At 47.3% G+C, this 21,094-nt stretch overlaps 1 long non-coding RNA gene across 1 annotated transcript in view; it reads right to left on the bottom strand.

Moving 5' to 3' along the window:
* Positions 1 to 5,915: 5,915 nt before the first annotated feature.
* The window catches only part of LOC138515507 (uncharacterized), a 34,044-nt gene continuing 18,865 nt past the window's right edge, over positions 5,916 to 21,094 (bottom strand). Inside the window, exon 3 of the long non-coding RNA XR_011282035.1 lies at positions 5,916 to 6,205. This is a non-coding gene — a long non-coding RNA (uncharacterized lncRNA). The remainder of the gene's footprint in view (positions 6,206 to 21,094) is intronic.

Genomic DNA, 21,094 nt, shown 5'->3' on the forward strand with positions numbered 1-21,094 from the left:
GTGTTCTAAGCCAACTATGGACAAGGTAACCACCGTGGATGGGACAGAAATCGCTTCCGGACCAGTAGCCCAGTGCACAGCCAGGGTAACCTTGCTGTGTCAGGACGGACTTTGGGAGTCTATTTCATTCGATCTCATCAAGGCACCTCAGTTCAGGCTAATACTAGGGATGCCATGGTTGGTTGCTCACAAACCTTTGATAGATTGGCGGGCACGAAAATTAACCTTCCCCGGTGACTGCTCTCCTGCCTGCTATTACCAAGAGGAGAAACCCGACGTCTGTATCCCCATGACATCCCCGGAGCGACAGTATCAACCCTGGGAGCAACTAATACCTTGCCAAGTGAATACCATGATTTCCAGGATGTTTTCCGAAAGGACCAAGCCAATACATTACCGCCGCACAGGCCATATGACTGTAAGATCGACCTTGTTCCTGGTGCACAAATCCCTTGCAGCAGGATCTACGCTCTCACAGAACCAGAAAACCTTCATTTGAAATCCTATTTAGACCAGTACCTTGCAAACAGATTTATCCGTCCTTCGAAGTCCCCCGCAGACAGTCCTTTGTTCTTCATACCGAAAAAGGAAGGAGACTTGAGAACCTGTATTGACTACCGCCCATTGAACCAGATCACCATGAAGAACCGCTACCCCTTGCCACTTATCCCTGAGATGCTAGACCAAGTTAAAGATGCCCAGATTTATACCAATTTGGACCTTCGAGGAGCGTACCACCTGGTCTGAGTCAGAAAAGGAGATGAATGGAAAACCGCCTTCCGTACTAAGTACGGCTTGTTTGAATATCAAGTCATGCCCTTCGGGTTATGCAACGCTCCTGCAGCATTCCAGTATTTCATGAATGACGTCTTAAGGGAGTTAATTGATGTGTGCGCCTTAGTGTACATAGACGACATCTTAGTATACTCAGCCTCAGAAAAAGATCATGTCAGGCACGTTCGTTCAGTCCTCACCAAGCTCCGTCAACATCGCTTGTTTGCAAAGCTTGAAAAATGTTTTTTTCACGTCACTGAAGTAGAATTTCTTGGTTTTATCCTTACTCCAGGAGGCATCAGAATGGACGTGCACAAGGTAGATGCCATTCTGAAATGGCCTTCACCGACGTCTCTGAAAGGGGTACAAAGCATGCTGGGCTTTGCGAACCTCTACCGCCAGTTCATCCCAGACTTCTCTCAGGTTGTGCACCCAATCACAGTACTATTACGAAAAAACAATAAAAAGTTTGCTTGGACCGAAAAAGCAGAAGAAGCCTTTCAGGAACATAAACAAAGGTTTACCTCCGCTCCAATCCTGCGACATCCTCGTCCAGACCTTGCTTATGTCGTTGAAACTGTTGCATCCAGTCTCGCAATGGGGGCAGTCCTTTCACAGAGAGACCCGGAAACCGGCCAGTTACATCCTGTGGCCTTCTGGTCGAAAAAGTTCTCACCTCCAGAGATTAATTATGCCATCACGGACAAGGAACTCCTGGCTATCAAATCCGCCTTTAAAGCCTTTAAAGCCTGGAGGCACTACCTTGTGGGGGCCAGACACACCATTACAGTCATCACAGACCACCGAAACCTGCAATATCTCAAAACAGCCAAGGCCCAGTCTTCGCCGAATATGATTATGTAATCACATTTCAACCAGGAGTCAGAAACGGAAAGGCGGATGCCTTATCTCGCATGGGCATAGATGAAATAGTATATACAACTCCAGACCCAGTACCTATTATACCTGAAGACAAACTCTTGGGTATCACGATAGCCTTAACAAAAGCAGAACTACGAAAAGAAATCCAACGGACAATGAATCCTGATGCCTACCTCGCATGGCAAACTCAAGGAGAACAATATACCATCAAGGAGCAACTACCCTTTTTTAGGGATTGCCTATATGTACCCAAGAAGGAATTACAACAGCATATTATTTCAAACTATCACGATTCACTGATCGAAGGGCAACCTGGGATCTCCAAAACCCTAGATAAGGTGAAAGAGAACTTTTGGTGGCCTACCTGGCGTAAGGACATCATTCAGTATATTCAGTCCTGCGGTGTCTGCACACAAAATAAATCACAGAAACAAAAACCATCTGGTCTCCTACTTTCATGATTCCTACCCCTCATGTCCCCAGCCCTCCAAGGTGTCAGGCTGGAGCCAGGCCACGATCACCTACATGGCCCTCAAGGACCTCTCCATCCCTCCAAAGACCCACTTGGAGTCAGACTTGGCGCTTATGGCACCAGACGCACTCACTCCCCTAGGATAACATTGGGGATTAGACTTGTAGTGCATTGATGGGGACAAGATGGATTCCCCCACATATTTCGGTTCCCAGAACTGCATGTGCAGTCTAGTCTTTTGGGTGTGGTTCAGCCCAGAGACACCTGGGATACCCAGAGACTATTTAAGCCACGCCCAGGCTGAGAAACATGCTTTGTGTTTTCTGCACCTGCAGCGTGACACTCACCGTGTTCGGATCGGTCTCCAGTAGGCCTGCATCTTTCTTCTGCGCTCACCTCCTGCAAGAAAAAGAACACCGTTAGGAACAGCCTTACCTTGCGGCGCTTCTGCCCATCATTCATCGCTTCTTCTGTTCTGCGGGCATCTTCGGCGGTGTCATTCCCATCCCGGCACGCTGCTTCCAAAGGAAAAGGGAAAAGAACAGAAAAAAGGCATTAGTAAGCATTCAGCAAAACTTGGCTTATTTTTAAAGACTGTACGAGCTTCAAACGCTTACCTGAATCCCAGCCGCTCTGGGGGAACTCTGTCTCTGGAACTTCTCATCCATCTGCAAGAGGGAATAGACACTCCAGGTTAGCGTGGAAACATCTAGAGGCGCTGCATACCGCGCTTACTCACCGCATTTCTTCTTCATAACCGGCATCCACACTGAAAATGTTGCGGCACCTAAAAGACACAGAAAAAGAACTCAGTTCAATACAAATACGAAAGGGTCGCATCGCACATCGCGCTCTCACTCACCTTCAGCGCTACTCATCTCAGCAGCACGTTGCCATCCACGGACGCCGGCCATCATCTAAGGAAGGAAAGGAACGAAGTTAGAGAACTGTTCAAAAGACTCATTATACTTATCTGTAGGACTCTTGCCAGTGAAGTAACTAGGCAGCAATGAGCCTGCATCAATCAACGCGCCCCTGTGCTGAAAGCAGGACGGAGAGCACACTTTCCAAGAAAACAAGGCCCAGTCTCCAGTCGAGTAGACTCCAGGGAAGGGTTTGAGGTCGTACGAGTTCAGAACAGGCTGAGTGACGTCCCCGTGGATACCAGGTGAGCGTTACACCCACAACCATTGGACATTCCTCCAGTTCCATGGCACACTCTTTCCCATGACTTCATCACTGATTTACCTCCAAGCCAAGGGTTCAACACCATCCTTGTAGTTGTGGACTTATTCTCGAAGATGGCCCATTTTATTCCTCTCAAGGGCCTCCCAGATGCAGCCACTTTAGCAAATGTGTTCCCGGAGGGCGTGGTTAAGCTACATGGCTTCCCTTCGGTTCTGGTCTATGATCGAGGCAGCCAGTTTGTTTCAAACTTCTGGAAAAAATGTTGTGCAATGGCGTAGATCGACGTTCGGCTATCTACCAGTCACCATCCCCAAACAGACGGCCAAACCGAGAGAACCAATCAGACACTCAAGCAATATTTACGGTGCATGCTGCACCACAAACAAAGGAATTGGAAAGACCTACTGTGGATAGCCGAATATGCATATAACAATTCTTTGCATTCAAGCACGGCACAGACGCCCTTCTATATCCTTTATGGCAGACATTCACGTACCTCTGAACTAGACCTTCCAGCCAGCTTGGAAATGCCAGCGGTAAAGACTCTACACACAACCATTACTCAGGCTTTCAAAAGGGCAAATTAACACCTTATTCATGCCAAAGAAAAACAAAAGAGATTCGCCGACCAACACCGGAAAAAGGCCCCTGATTATCAAGTAGGAGACAAAGTTTGGTTAGCCGCTAAATTCGTACCCATCAAGGGAACCCGGACCTTTCATCCCAGATTCTTAGGACCCTATACCATCAAGGCAATTATCAACCCGGCAGCCATGAAATTGGATTTACCACCTAATCTACACATCCACCCGATATTCCATGTGTCCCTCCCGAAACCAATGCAACCCAGCACACGGATTGGGACACCACCTAAGCCCATACTTGTTGACGGAGAACCAGAATTCGAAGTCAAAGATATCTTGGACTCTAAATACTCTAGGACCAAGCTATATTATCTCGTCGATTGAAAAGGATTTGGACCACAAGATAGATCCTGGGAGCCCAGTGAGAATATTCACGCACAATGTCTAATTAGGAAATTCCACCAGAACATCCCAACCAAACCTGGGCCAGACAGAAGGAACACCATGGGAGTGGCCTTAGGGGGGAGTGCTGTCACGACCCTCGCCCCAAACCCCCTCTGGCAAACCCATTGGCCAGGTGGAGTCAGGACTCGGGCCTCTAGTGCCTGGCATCGTCTTCAAAAGCCCCCATGGGGCCAGTCTTGGCGCCTATGGTGCCAGGCTCATACACCATGAAAAACAATGTGCTTGGGAACTACTTTATTGTATTGTCAGCTAACATGGAGACATCCACATAGCTTGGTTCCTAAGAACCAAGCTATGCGGTCTAGTGTTTTGGGTGTGGTAGCCTAGGGACTACTTTACCTGGACTATTTTGTTGGGGCTATTTAAACCACACCCGAGCAAGTCAACACGCTTTGCGTTACTTTGCAGCTTGCAACGTGACGCTCACCGTGTCCAGCTATTCCCTCGAACCTCGGAGAAGCCGAACCTGCAAGGAGACAAAAGGAACATCATTAGCAGCAGCATCTTACCTGCAGTCTTCATCTTTAAACACTTGCAGCTACTGAGAACAGCTTCCTCGAATCTGCACGCCTCCCGGACAGAATGACCTGAAAGAGGAAGATAGAGGTAACATTAAAGAAAGCAGTAGAGACATTTACAAATTACGAACTGCTCAAAAGGCTTACCTGGCTGGTCGCCTCTCGGCTGGCCCCACTCTGGACATTCCACTTGCACTGAAGAACACTGCGACCTACAAGGAAGGAAAACACAGGTTAGCAAAGGCAAGACTTCGCAGCGCTGCGTATAGCGCTTACTTACCGCATCATAGTGCTCTTAATGCACCATAATTCAACCAAGCCAGTTCGCCGCACTGAAGCTCTGCATATCTAAGCGAGAAAAAAGAGACATTTTAAACAAAGAAAGGCATGCAGGATAGCAACAAAACTAAAGAACAGCAATAAGACCTACCTGAACAATATCAAACGGGCCGGTGTCAGTGAAGTAACTGGACCGCACTCGTCCATGAAAGACAATGCGCCCCTGCAAAGAAGGCAGGATGGAGAGCACGCCTAATTCTACCACCAGGTGAGGAGAGGGCCCAGAGGGGCTGAAATCATACGGGGGTGGAGGGAGGATACTTACCCCGGTCGGTCAGTCTTGAACACAGTCTTCCTGTATTTTCAGACAGAACCTTTCCCGCAGACCACATCAGGGCAAAGCTGAGAAGCATACCAGCGAGTAACCCGGCTGGGTGGCGTCCCTGTGGATACCAGGTGAGCGTAACATAATACTTGCCTCTGTGTCTTTAATAGAATCTAAACCCCCACTCACGTTTATGAGTGGGAGGGATTAGCTATTGCCAAACAACAACAGCCAGGTGATCTTTTTACGATTCAGACAAACTATGTGGATTTAATCATTTGTTTACAGTTCTATGACAGAAAATATTTTATTGAATCATCAATAAGAAACAGAGAGCATCAGTGAAGAAACCAAACGCTTTCAACATGCGCATTATTTTAATACAAGATAAGTAGAACATTATGAAAAGACCATCTTGAATACTTCAACACACACTCCTTTATTAAAATAAAATAAACAATATGTCGACATTGCTGCCATCTAGTATTGTGTACAGCATTCATGTGTTTTCGGAAGCGAGGCACTTGGGTCTCAGCCACTTTGTGGTGCAGTCTTCGAGATAACTGAAAAAGGGAGCCCTGACAAAGACGCAGACAGGCAAGTTTGAGAAGAATCTTCCTCACAGCATCTTCGCAGCACTGCCCTGAAATCTGAAGCAGCATTCAGCACAGAATTCAGGTTTTGCTTTGTGTGCCTTCTGGAATATTCAAAAGTAAACCTGGGGGCAAAGCAGAGTGATGTTATATATAGATAGCCAGACTTTAACGTCTCAATACAATATAGTATATTTAAAAGTATTAATCATCTGTAGACTGAATTGCTATTGATACATATCGGTGTTGCACTAATTTCAGAATATCAATTTCATAAGCAATTTATATACATTGGTTGCGGACCCCTGTCGTTGTCAAGGCCTATCCCCTTGGTTTCTCCCGGTCACCCTACACACTAGTACTCATTTCAGAAGTTATTTTAGATGCAGACCTGCCCCCTCCCCTAAGTAAAATGGATCCTACAGTCAGGCTTCTTTCATCTAAACCTCAACACCAAATAAGACTGTGGGTGCAACTTTCAATTCATAAATAATTTTTTTTAAAAGTATTTTATTGGCATTTATATAAATACAACACAACCATCAAACGGTAACACAACAAGCAAACTAAAACAAATTAACTAACTAACTACCACAGTCTTCATAGGTGAATATATTGTTCGAAATTGTGGCGGCGGGCGAGGGGCTGGTGTGCGGCACACCCAAGTTCACGGGGGCTTGATTATCAGGTTGACCATTCTTGGGGTAAGTCACAAGCAAATCTCTAGTGAGGGTGAAAGCTCAGGGGGGTTTGTGGTCGGAGGCAAATTGGATGTCACGCACCAGGGCCTTCCATGAGTCTAGGGTGTCGTTGGAGTCATCATCGTTTGGGCGGGTTCCATCCTGCCAGGCCCTAGTTTCTGCCTCCGTCCACTTTTCCAGGTCCATAAGCCAACGTCCGTGCCTTGGGCCCCTTGGGGATTTCCATGCCATTGCAATGGAACGTTTTGCAAGGATGCAGGCTAGGTCCATCAGTTTGACCAGGTGTTTGTAATTGCTAGGCCTGGGATGAGCTCCCAATAGGCATTCCTTTGGGTTCCACTCATATCTCGTGAGTCCCGCTGCGGTGCAGGTACGTTCCACCATGGACCAGAAATTTGCTGTTTTGGTGCAAGTCCAAAACATATGGACCATGTCCGCTTTGTCATTTCCGCACCAGGGGCAGTTCGGCGGTGCATGTTTGTTGAAAGTAGCAACTCTTAGTGGGGTCATGTATGTCCTGTACAGTACGTTCAATTGAACCTGTTTAAATCTAATGTTCCTCGACACCTCCTTGGGGTATAGTAGTATTCGCTCCCATTCACTGTCGGTTAGCGCGATCCCTAGTTCGGATTCCCATTTCTGTCTCAGGGACGCGCTTTTCGGGTTGGGTCTATCGTTTAGTTTGGTGTACAAGCGGGAGACCGGTTTCCAACCGTCTGCTAGATCGTACATCTCCTGGAGGAGGGGGTCCAGCGGGGGTTCTTCTGGCCAGTCAGGCCACTGTGCCTTTGCTGTCCGCTTGAGGCGGTGGTACCACAGGAACTGGGTGTTCGAGATGCCTTCGTTGGCCTGTAGCGATTCAAGCTCTCTGAACATGCCGTCTTCAAACAGATCTCCCCATGTATAGATTCCAGCTCTCTCCCACCTCCTGGCTGTCGCCAAGTCCGCCTGAGTTTTGCACACATCCACCAGGATGGGAGTATTGGGATTATAGGGGTGTTGCAGTTGTCGAAGGAAGCCAATTCTGGCCCATACCTGCCTGCCCAGGTTGACAATCATGGGGACTCCAGAAGTTTGTTTCGTCGGGTTCCAAAGCATTTCTTTAGGGAACAGTTTGGGAGTCGGATGTCGCAGGAGCCCTACTTCTGCTGAGAGGTCGTCAAAGAGCCATTTCGTTGTGTGGCTAAGCTGCGCGGCTAGGTAATACCTTTGCAAATCGGGTAGTTGTATCCCACCTTCTTTGTACGGAAGCGTGAGTGTGGGTAGGGAGATCTTGTGTCTAGACGACCCCCATATAAAGTCCTTGATCAAAGAGTCCAGTTTTTTGAAGAAAGGAGGTCTGATGTAGAAGCATACGTTCGTGAAGTGGTATAAGAGACGGGGGAGAACTATCATCTTGACTATTGCCGCTCTACCCATAACTGCCAGTGGTAACTTTGACCAGAAGTTCATAGATTTACGGAGGGCTCTTACTGCTTTTTCGGTGTTGTGATCGTGCGTGAGCGCTGGGGTATGGCACACCTCAATTCCCAGGTATTTGAACTGCTCTGGTTGCCATTGTATCCCAACATCTGGGAGGTCGGGCGCATCTAGACCCCTGAGTCTGGCCAGTGGAAACGCACACGACTTTAGTTTGCTGAATGTTATTCCAGAGTATCGAGCATAGTTGTCGAGGATGTCCAATGCGACTTGTGCATTGAGCTGGGGGTTGTTCAGATATAGGAGGACGTCGTCTGCATACATGGATATTATGGCGTAATCGCTGCCCAGGTCAATGCCCGCGTCGAAGTGTTGTGTCCTGAAATAAGCAGCCACTGGCTCCAGGCCCAGTATGTATAACATTGGGGATAGCGGGCATCCTTGCCGCGTGCCCCGCTGTATCGGCCAGGCTTCGGACAATATCTTGCCAGTCTTCACTCTCGCTGTCGGTGTGTTATACAGTACCTCGACCCACTTTACAAAGCTCTCGCCAAAGCCGAATTCTTTTAGCACTTCGATCAGCCACTCCCAGTAGATTGAATCGAAGGCTTTTATGGCATCCAAGGAGAGCACCGCTAGGTCCTCGTCCCGATCATAGGTCTCTGCCATGATGTGTTGGAGCCTCCTCAGGTTCGCGGTGGTGTTGCGTCCTGGCACAAAGCCGTTCTGGTCCTCATGAATCAAGGTTCCAATCACCCTCGCCAGCCTCTTGGCCAGGATTGTCGTCAGGATCTTGCAGTCGTAGTTTAGCATGGCAATCGGGCGGTATGATTCACAGTTATTGGCGGGTTTGTTGGGTTTGAGTATAGGGATGATAATCGTCTCTTTCATGGTGTTGGGTAAGTTTCCGTTTTCGTATGCCTCCATATACACCTTGTGGAGGGTCGGGGCAAGGGTCGCTTCGTACGCTTTGTAAAATTCAGGCGGGAGCCCATCGCTTCCTGGGGTTTTGCAGGTGGTCAGCGATTTAATCGCGTCTGTCACGTCCTCTATAGTGATTTCGGCATCCAGTAACTCTCTTTGGGCTTCCGTCAGTCTTGGGAGCTCAATCTCGGCCAATGTGGCCTTTATGTCGTCCACTGGTATTTTGGTGTCGTGGGCGTACAATCTGGAGTAGAAGGCCGCAAAAGCTGAGTTGATGTCTAGCTGCGTCCGGTGAGTTATCCCCCTCTCATCGGTTATTTCGGTTGGGAGATGTCTTGGGAACTCGCGCCTACATAGCCAGGCCAACATTCTACCAGGCTTATCCGCTTCTTTGTGAGCTCTGGCCGTGTAGGTCGCGTAGTCAAATTTGGACAGTCTGTTCCAGGCCAAAAGGCACTCCTCCCGGGTGCTCTTTAATTCTATTTCGGCGTCCGGCTTAGTATTGATTCCGGATTCCAGGTGGGTGATCTTGTTCTCCAGTTCCTCCAGTTCCGGTCTCAGGAGCTTACGGATACCACCGGCTCCTGATATTACTTCACCCCTTGTCACAACCTTCATGGCCTCCCATAGTGTGTTCCAGCTTGACACTGAGCCTGTGTTAATGTCTAGGTATTCCTCAAGTTTGGTGCCAAGTTCCTCCCTAAATGCGTGGCCTGTGAGTGCTGCGGGTGGCATTCTCCATAGGGGGATAGGAGGTCTGGGACCTCTCGGGGCCCATTGCATGATCAGTGGTGAGTGATCGGATATGGTTCTGCCTAGGTAGAGTGTGTCATCCACCTGTTGAGCCAGCTCACGATCTATGAACAGGTAGTCTATCCTCGTGTGGACTTTGTGCAGGGCAGAGTAATAGGAGTAGCACCTCTCGGTGCGATGTTGTTCCCTCCAAATGTCCACCAGGTCGAGCTGTTCTATTGCAGTGTTTAGCGCGTTGGATGCAGGGCTGTTTGAGAGACGGGGGGGGGTCTGATCTGTCCACAGCGCCGTTCCTGATGGAATTGAAGTCGCCACCCCATATGAAGGCGCCCTCTCTCAGAGGAATCATTTTGGCACTGAGCATTGAAAGGTGTGAGGGTATTCCATGTTGCGGAAAGTATGAGTTCACCAGGCAGATTGGCGTGGATTCAATGGTACCCCATAATATTAGGTATCTGCCCTCTTTATCTGCTTCGTAGCCCAATAGGTGGAAGGGCACAGTCGGACTCACCCACGTAAACACTCCTCTGGCGAATTTGGAGTATGGGGCTCCTTTCCCCATACCTCCCCATCTATCAGATAATTTAGCCGTGGTTTCTTCCGTGAGGTGGGTTTCTTGAAGCATCGCTATTGACACCTTTTTCCTACGCAAGTAGGAGTGGATCCGGTTCCTTCTCAGATACGTGCCCATGCCCCTCACATTCCACGTCATCACCTTAAGTTGGAGCGCCATTGGGCCTGCGTCTTGGTTTCATCTTCCCTGCCGCCCCTGTCTCCAGGTGGTGTGGCGTTCCCTCTAGGTTCTGATGTTTTCTCTTCCGCCTCCCCCAAGGGCCTCCGGCCCCATATTTCTTTTCCACTGATATTCTGAAGACTGTGGTGGGAACAAAAACAATTAACAAAACTATAACTGGTGCGCCCAGCAACAACAGGGTCTTGCTGGTGCTCAGGCGCTCTCGCACCGTCAGGACCCATCCGGGTGTCAGGCACGAGGGGGGTCGGTCAGGCAAGGGGCCTGACCTGTGCTGTTCGTGGGAGGCGGGGCCCTGTGCCTGGCGTGGGCCGAGCGAGGGCCGTATCATCATTGCTAGCTGTTGGGTGATTTTACCTTCTCTTAGATCATTCGCGTCACGTCCAAGTAGGGTTTATGAGTCACGGTATCTTCGATGTCTCAGGCTCGGGGGGTTCAACACTTTTCAGTAGGTTGAGGGTCATTATCTGCAGCTAAATTGTTGTCTTCTAGCCACATGTTTGCGGCTGCCGGGGATTCCAGGAAAATCGCCCTGCCCTTGTGGATCACTTTCAGTCTAGAGGGGTAAAGTAACATATACTTCAGGTTCAGTTGCCTGAGTCGGGCCTTAATCGGCACAAATTAGTTCCTTTCCCGCTGGACTTTCGGGGTGTAGTCGGGGTAGATCGTAATCTTCGAGCTCCCACGTTCGATGGGGCCCTCCTCTCTGGAGTGCCGGAGGATGGTCTCTCTGTCCTGGAAGTTGAGGACTTTGGCAATTATAGGGCGAGGGTGTGAGCCTGGCGGGGGTCTCTTCTGTAGCGATCTGTGCGCCCTTTCAATCGAAAATCCTTGCGTCAGTTTACCGGCGCCCACCTCCTGCTGTATCAAGGATTCTATATAGGCCGTCGGGTTCGGGCCTTCAATTCCCTCCGGTACCCCCAGTATTCTGATGTTGGCGCGTCTGGCTCGGCCCTCGACCTCCTCAGCCCTGGCCTCGAGTGTGAGCACCTTCCGTTCTAAGTCCAGCACCTTGGCCTTCAGCTCCATTGTATCTCCCGACGTCTCCTTTATGGTTGATTCGGCGGAGGTTACTCTTTCTGTCAAATTGCGGGCATCCTGGCGCATGAGTTGTAGCTCGGATTTGAACTCTCAGATTCTGGAATCTATAAATGCGCGCAGTGATGCAATTGCCTCCAACACTTGGGCTTGGTTTTCGGGAGGGTCTGCCGGATTTGTTCGGGGAGGTTCGGGAGTAGAAGCGCATGGCTGCGGAGGAGCTTTAGCTTTAGCGGACACATACGTGTCCATGGTGGTTGCCTTCGTCTTGTTCCTGGCCGCCATGATGGGCGTCACTCGGTCGTGTGGAGGCGAATGACGGCGGGCGAGGTTGGGGAGTTTATGGTTCCGAAAGCAGGGTGATCCGATTCGGGCAGAGTTAGTGATCAAGTTCTCGGGGGAATATACAATGGCACATGTTCAATTAGTTTATGTCCTGGCCCAGCGCTCTCCTCACCTCCGCCTTCCTCCGCTGACGATGGCAGGGGTCCCCCGCACCGGGGGTCGGGGCGGCCCCACTCGGTGCCGTGGTCCAGGGCACGGGCCCGGTCGGGAGCCCCCAGTTGGCTCCCCGCTGCAGAGGTGGAGGCTCTTCTTCCCCGCGGTAGCAGTTTACAAGTCGGTTTCACTGCGAAAGCGGCTGGCGTTCTCCTGCGACATCAGCTTCGAAAGATGGCCGCCATCTTAGGTCCCGCCATGGGGGGGACCTTTATCGGGAAGAATACGTGGGTTTGGAGGTCTAGGTCCAGGGGAGGACCACAGCAACGTATTCGGGGTCGGTTCCCCTTCCCTTGGAATCGGTTCTTTCCGTCTCAGGTGCAATTTTAGGCAGGCAAAAGGATCAGGATACGGCGCCTCGGCCGGAGCACGGCGACTCAGCTCCCACTCGCCATGAGCTCCAGGCCACGCCCCCACGTAGGAGTTACTGATAAAGCATTGACCTTGACGTGATATCTTTGGAGTGCACTGGCGCAGTTAAAGAGGTAGTTGGCTCAAACATGTTATGCTTTAAATATTTGCCCATATTCAAAATTATATATTGGCATTATTTAAAAAAGTTCCTATGGAAAATATGCTGCAGAAAGTGCTGATTTTCAAACACTTGGAGGCTGCCATTTTGTCAGAAGAAACAATTTCTGCTGTTTGAGTTAATGCTGTGGTCCGACGGCAATAATCAAGCAAAAGCTACCTACTTTGCTTATTGCTGCCAGAGAGCAGAGCAGTTTTCAGCATGCCCACAGTTCAACTTGGAATGCACCGTGTTGTAAGTGACAAGTGAAATAAATAACCTGGTCACAGTATCTCCATCTTGGAGCCCTTGACTTCCACTGTGCGACCCCTGCATATCTAAAGGGCACACACGTATTTCATTGCTTCGTCTCGCATTTGGAAATGTGTAACTCTGTTTGGTGGCTGAATGAGCCATTTAATGAGCTGGGAAATCAACTGCTATGCAGCGCTGCATAGTCATTGCCATGGTTTTGTCACACACTGCATGGTTCTTGAAATGGAAACAAATACCTTTCTTTGGTTTTCTCATTCGCCTCTTCACAGGGCAATGAAGTGACTCTGCTGCAATTTGCCAAACACATTTCCATTTGTTTAATGAGTCTTCATCAGGGGCAAGGCAACAACAATCCCATCAATGCTGTTTTGTTTCCCATTATTCATTACTACTAAACTCCTTGAGACTTTTTTCAATATTTAAATGATTGCAGAGTGTTTGCTCCCTTCCTCCTACATAACCTGAGGAAATGAGCCCCTTCCACCGCAACAGGATTGTAAATTTGGCGTCGGAGTCGTGAGTTCCCATCCTGTCTCTACATTTGTTTGCCCCCTGCCGCGTGGGCAGAACCCTTTTCTGACTAAGAACTTTCCAAAAAACTTTGAGGGTACAGAAATGCAACATAATTAGTTTGTTGTAATGTGGCATAATTTCACATGATGAAAATGTTTTTTATTTGAATGTCCTCATTTACGCCTTCACATGATGAAAATATTTCTTTATTGAATGTATCTACTTGCGCTTATGTGTGACTATTACTGTTTGCTAAACTCAATATAGGAGAAATAGCAAAATGCCTATCTGCAATAACCACTGTAGATAAAATATTCTATCTTCTCTTCTTTTTCTAACATCTTGTGAGGAGACCTTATGTGGCCCTCATAGTCACTTTAACTATTGGGGTTTTCTACACTTTTTTACACTTCTCTTCTTTTTTATTACTAACCTTTGGTTCTTATCACCATTTCCTATATTAACTTTGTCTGATTCGTGCACCCATGGCACAAAACGTTTGCAAAAAGCAAAAATATAACCTTTTTTAACAAAAAATATTTGCTTGGCTGTCTGTGTGTTCTCTTCTGGCACTTAATACGAATGATTTGATCATTAGCCCCATTTGAATTACTGGTTGAACCAATTAGGCTCCAAACAATATAGCCACCTTGGTTGTCAACCCCTTGGCAGCAGTTAACCCTTTCTTGTTCACACTTTTGTATTTGCCCAATTCTGCTACCTGTCCACTAGGGCAACCAAACCCCTTTTGTTTCGTATCTGGTGATCGAAAACAATACTCAATGCCAAGGCGCGCCCACGCTGGCACATGCAGGCACAGACGCTCGCAGACACAGGGGCACATAACACAAAATGCCCACTGAAAACTTAGGGTAAAACCACTTCTGTAAACCCATGGAGTGCGTTGACTGTATCCTTGAACTGGTGCCTGTACACACCATTGGACATAGAAGAGCTGTAAGTAAAGTCTGACAGATGTAAAGTGACGCCACCAAAGAGAGAATATACGTGACGTTAAGCTCGAATGGGGTTACCCCTATGATGGTGCTGGGTGTGCTCCGGTGGGCTTGTAAGGCGAGCTCTATTTTAAATGACTTGTTGGCTCAGCAAAATTTAACAGTGTAAAATTGCCATGGTGAGCTCCGTGGACAGGCTGTATTCTTTAACGTTAACCAACATCAGGCGCATTAGATGCTTTAAAATGAGTCCAAGAAACGTGACATACACCAAAAGAGGATCTGTTCAGAGGTAAGAAAGCAGTCACATTTCAAACTTATGGTGGCTTTGGAGACATGTTTTCTAGCTTTGCTGCAATTGCAGTCAATGGATAATTGAAATGAAATTACTATTGCACTTGGATTAAGTGATGTGTTCAGTACATTCTTTGCAGTTTTCGGAGATCTCCAGTATTGTCCTGTAAACTATCCAGCACCCAACTAGCCCTCTTCTCGGAGGAGCAGCTCTTTACTCTGTGCCTACCAAAGCAGCACTCCCTTCCACCGTTAATAAGCCAGAAAATGAGGTCCCTGGGCACATGTGGTGTTCTCGGCCGTCATTATTCGTGCCATTGTATCAGCATGGACCTAACCACAGCCAGCATTTTACCAGAGAACTGCAAAACCGTTTGGAAAGCAGCTGCACACTTTCACAGACTCCCCCACTGCCAACCAGGTGCTGAGACTTCGGGGGAAGGTCTGGGGCAAATAAAGTGTTCAGTGCGTCCGCTATCCAGGCACGTTGAGGGCCACGCACAGCAGCTTCTGCGAGTCTCCAGGATCACAAAACAAATAGCCCTGGTGTCCAGTGGCATTTCCTTGTCACCACATGCTGCCGCTCTCTGCCCATATATGGAGCAGTGCGCCGCACTGTGAGGCGGGAGAAGAGAGACAGAGTGGGGGGTGTTGGTGCGGCTCGCCCCTCTGCTGCAGCAGCTTCGCCCTCCAGTCTGAGTTGGCAATGACTGCTTCACTTCCCTTTTCCAGGGTGCCGCTGGTCCTGCTTCACTCCAGTATTCTACATGTTTGATATCAAAGCACTTCCCTGAGAGGAAACCGGCTGTCCCTCTGAAGCAAGAGAAGAGCAGTGCAGCTGTCCTTTCAACCTGTTCTCTGCTCTCTGGCAGCAATAAGCAAAATCTCCCAGTAGGATTACTGGCTGATTACTGACTATTAAAAACCAATGGAATTCTGAAGGCCAATTTCAGTCTGGTTTATCATTATCATATCATCCGCATAGGTTATAAGTTGAATATTGCATTCACCTGGTTCATCCTTCCACATTCCAGAGATACTCGGTGGATACACATGGCATAAACTAAATACAAATGGGGCCAAGAAGCGTCCTTGCTTCAGGCCCCTATCAGTCATGATCAGCCTGGAGGATCTGCCCTTAGTTCTCAACCAGGTATTACAATATAGAGCAATTACAGTGAATACAAGATAGGGATACTCCACTTAAGAGCTTCTCCCAATGAATCACCCTATTCAGGGAATCAAAGGCAGTCAAATAATCAATAAAACAATAACATGTCTTTCTGAAACATGGATGGCTCTAGGGTCTTCTGCTCACACTCTTTGTCCACTTTTTAAATCATGCTTAGGGATCTTTGCTGACACTTTGATTCCCAGATCAAGAGCTTGGTTAATATATAGTTGGTAAGATTGAACTCTGAATTGCTTTTGCAGCTAGATGGAACTAGACCACTGCCCCATATCTTAGGAAAGACCATCAGCAGGATTAAGGTCCACCAGTGAGTACTAGCCTTCAAAGCCCCACCAAAATTCCAGCAGGTCCTGCAGCCCAGGAAGAAAAAAGGGTGGCAATTAATTGTTTCGCTTTCTCAGGTGAGAACAAAAGCCCAGTTGAAGCACAAAGCTCACTTGTTGACTGCTGGCTCGCTCTGCATCGATGAATGTCTAGAGACGGATACGTGGTAACCTCGGCTGTGCAATAGAGATACAGAAATATTGGAGGGCTCCTGTAGTGAAGGCAAGGAAGAAAGAACAAGCACCCTTTCAATAAAGCCAATCTAAAATAAATGAAGCGTAAATAACTGTAGAATAGGTGCAGTACAGCACCTCTCATTTTGCCTACAAGTGACCACTTTTTCCTCCTCTCCCTGTGCTGTCGCTCATCTCCCTCGCGCTCCCTGTGTTGTCTCTGCACCCTTCGGTTTGATGCATTCATGAGTGTTAGTTCTTATACAGTTCATAGTCTCTGTACTTGCTTGGTACATTAGAGCAAGAGATGAGTCAAAGCTACCCTGACCGATGGCGTGACATAGGGTCACCGAGGTTTGCAGTAAAGCTAAAAACAATGTTAGCTCTGAAGGACAAAAACACCCTTTGGAGAGGTGAAGCTGACAAAAAACAGGTTTTTTTTTATTTTACTCTAACACAAAGAGAAAAGAAGACCATTTTTTACAAACTGCGCTGTGGCGCTGAAACTATACATGGTGAACACATTAGAGTGTGCATTTTTGTGGGTTAGTATGCAGAGTGAAAGATCACAGTTTTTTGTTGTTTCAAACAATAGTATTAATAAGACAATAAGCTTTGTCTTAGACTTGTCGACACATTATTGTGTGTTTCTGGTTCGGTATGGATAGCTGGTGAATGTGGCTGAAGGGATGGAAGCAGCGTTGTTGCACCAGGTACTGAACAGTCTTCAGGACAGATAGATCAAGTCAGGTGAAGTAGTAGGAACCTTCAGCCTGTTGAATTACAGGGGACTGGTTAGTACGGTGAGAGAGGTGTCTGGGAAGTTAAAAACTGCAAAGGGAGGAGACCTACCATGTTCGGGTTGAATGCCGTCTAGGTCAGAAAATGTTGAGTCCAGGTAGTAGGACTGGAGGGCTGTCTGCATGAGTCAGAGTCCTTGAGCTGAGTACGTAAAGAGACAATGTTTTAGGATCTAGTTTATATCGAGACTGTGACGTGTAAATCGTGCACAGAGCTGTGGGAAAGACAAGGTGAGAGGAAGTATATTTATATCTTAAACAAAGTGCTTGGTGAAGTGCACAGATCTTCACAGGTGCATGTTCATTCAATTTATAGCACAGACTATATGTCCAATAGATAGCCAGACAGGAAGGCACAGAACCACTGAGGGCACTTAGGAGAATAAGACTAGGGACTGCCAACATTGCAGTGGAAACCCGTGGTTAGCACGTGAAGCGAAGTGAGCATTTCGAGTCAGAGAGTGAACAAAAGGCGAAATGCTTAAACAAAAATGGACGTGCATAGGGTGATAACGCCGTGGTATTAAGGCATGAATAGGTTGATTTCAGGAACCACACTGGAGGGTACAGGTCCTAATAAAAGGGGGGGTGGAATACCTGAGTCTTTGTCTTTGCTGCAGCGTGCGGCGGCGGTCAGCTCTTCGGTAGAATGAGCTGTGTCACTGTTTCGTGCTACTGCGCGTGTGCGGTAGATAAATGCTGCGTTGGTGTGCCTGGCTACGGGCTGGTTGGACTGCACATGTCATGGGCGACTAGTGTCTTGTTTAGACAGGTGCGTGTAGAAGGAGACATCTCTCACCGTATTAGGCATACCGTCCATAATATGAAAGCAGCTATAGTGTTTGTCCGTGGGTATAGCCTGCTTTTTGTGCATATTTCAAAAAAAAGGAAAGAAACAATTCGGTCCTGAGAAAACATGCAAATACAATGTGTATCCAAATGCGTGTGTACACTCAAACGTATGTTGATTAAAAAGCGTGCTTAAATGGTACACTGCTCTTTAAAGGCTGCAAGGTGCTGTAACTTATATTGCATACAGTAGCACAATAGTTGCTTATTTTTAGCAAGCAGAAAAATGATCATACATTTTTGTGCATATGTGTATCATTACATAGAAATAGTTCAATTGCACAAATGAATATGGCTGAACAGTTGTGGTTCGTAGTGATGCTTTGTGGGACTCATATTGCATGTTTGGAGGCTGCATGCTAAAGTCCATTGTAACAGAGTATGTATTGCTGTAGGGAAGAGTAGTGCTGCCCTGAGAATACATTTATACCATAGAACCAAAAAAACAAAAAATGGGGCAAAGAAACAATGAGCAAGAACAGCAGATTAGGGAAAGAAACTGGGTTTTTATGGCTCGATAAAGGTGTGACCTCAGGGTGGTCTGAAGGGGCTGGTGTAGTCCAGGGCCCAAGTGTGGGTGGCCGTGGATGGATCAAGCATCTATCTATTAAAAAAGAGGTTCCATTCGATTGAAACATTGAGCCCTTGTTTAACAGAGTCAAGGCGATAGATCCATTTTTGCTCGAGTTTGCGCAGGGCTAGGTCTCTGTTGCCTTCGCAAAAAGGGTTGTTCACTGTTTGTAATATTGCCCAGAAGATGTCTTTATGGGTGTGGTTTTTGGCTTTGAAATGTGCCACCAATGGTTTATCTTCAACTTGGTTCCGCACACAGGATCGGTGTTCGCAAATGCGTTGCCTGATTTCACGTTTACACTTGCCCACGTAGATGAGATCGCATGGGCATTTGATTATGTAGACCGACCACTTAGTTCTGCAGTTTGTGAAGGAATTGAGGGTCCAAGGTTTTCCTTTAAGGTCGATGGTTTTAAGATTGGCTATCAGGGGACAGACTGAACAAGAACCGCATTTGAAATGTCCTTTAACTGCTGGAAGTTGCCATAGCGTGGTTTGTTGATGGTTAGGTGTGTCGAGTTCTGTGTACGTATGTACGAGATGGTCTTTGAGGTTTCTGCTGCGTTTGAACGCAAACCGTGGTTTTTCAGGATTGAAGGTCTCAGTTTTGAGTGTGTCCCAGTTTCTTAGGATCACTTTTCTGATGCAGTTGCTCATGGGAGTGAAGGTGGTTACGCATGTCATCTTGGTACATGCCTGCTCTAATGTGATCTTGGTTTGGCATCCGCCATCTGGGAGTCAGGCTTGTTGTCTTGTGCATCCAGGAAATTGCCCCCTTTCTCCAAAGCATTCTCATTTGTCCTCTTCTCATTGTCCTTCTGGGTATTTCTTTGTGTATTTGCCTTACTGTGCCTTACTGTGGTTCCTAGCTGCAGAGGAGTTTCCACTTGGGGACTAAGTCTCTGAGTCTTTTCTCTCTTGTTCCACTTCTTCTCTCTATTCGTGGTTATGGTGCTCCCTTGAACGTCCTGTACCTGAAAGCAAAGTATAGCAAGATGCTGTCAATTTGTGCTATTGCGCAAGTTTTATTTTTATGCAGTCACCTTTGGGAAATATTGGCATTCTGGAAGTTTTCCTGATGTTGTATACTTGCTTCCTTTTGCATTGATGTTTCTTCACACTTTCCTCTTCTTGGGTGTTTGTAGGTATTTGGGGTTTGTAGAGAGGCTGATGTACACATCATTTATAGAGCCTGCCGCCTCACCTATGTCCTACTGGAAGAACAACAAGAAAGCACTGTGTTGGACACCTGGCATCATCCCAATACCAAATCGAAGGTATGAGTGATGTTATGCACTCAGACAACCGTATTGAATGTATCCTTGAACTGATGCGGTAGACATGTGCCTGCACACACCATTGGACATAGAAGAGCTGTAAGTAAAGTCTGACAGATGTAAAGTGACACCACTAAAGAGAGAATATACGTGACGTTAAGCTCAAATGGGGTTACCCCTATGATGGTGTTGGGTGTGCTCCGGTGTGCTACGATTGCATTGCAAGTGGTTTCTTTGCAACAGTCTTGAGCCGCTTGCAGTGTACTTTTTTATAAAACAGTTTATGTGCTCTATCTGTCCATTTCCTTGAGGCTTTTAGTCGGCAACAGTAATGAGTAGTATCTCTTATTGTTTCATGTATTGTTGCGTTTTGCTTGACACAAACTGGACACTGTTATCTGTCACTAATTGAGAAGGGGCTGCTTCTCTGCCAAACTCTTCTCTGAAGAATGAGATGATTGTTGCATGTTTCACATGTTAACTTCTGCCCATTTGGATGCAGTCAGTTGGCAACAATGTATTCCATTGTTCCAATGAATCAAATGCTATCTTCTTCGACACTTCATAGTCCCATTGTACATTCTGTAGTGCTGCCGTCCATGTGGATAGCCATTTGTCACTCTCATGACTAACTGGCAGCTGGGCTACCAGAAATGCTCTCTTAACATTGTTTTCATGAGGGTGTTTACCAGGAGACCTATTTAAGCTAGTCTTGTTAGGGTCACTCTTGCTTAGGCCGGAGGCACCATTTTGTTAGTTCTTAGAAGCTCATTTTCATTGGTGTGCAACTAGTTTGCTGCTTTACAGAATGGTTGTGTTTCTTAGGAGGTGTTTTCGATACTAGCCATCCCTGTTTCATGAAGCCTACAAGCACTTTCAGGCTGCTGTCTCTTTACATCTACTGCTTCCAAGTCTCTTTTGATATGGCCCCTGATGTCTGATAAGGTACATCTTGCATGCTTGTGACCATGCTCTCGTCTTCTAGCTAGGCTTCCCTTTAATTGGTAGTTAGGGATAATTTAGACAAGCAGTCGGTCTCTGTGTTCTGCCACACTCATAGCCCATTAGAACTGATGTCCATGGACACTATTGACTGTAATTTGGAATCAAAATACTGTAGGCATGGTGTCTTCACTATTGCTTCTGAAAGCCTTTTCATACTTCGAAGAACATTTTTATGGGGTTCTCTTTC

Source organism: Ambystoma mexicanum, chromosome 6q (genome assembly GCF_040938575.1).
Source record: "Ambystoma mexicanum isolate Mex_15411 chromosome 6q, UKY_AmexF1_1, whole genome shotgun sequence".
Taxonomy (NCBI): domain Eukaryota; kingdom Metazoa; phylum Chordata; class Amphibia; order Caudata; family Ambystomatidae; genus Ambystoma; species Ambystoma mexicanum.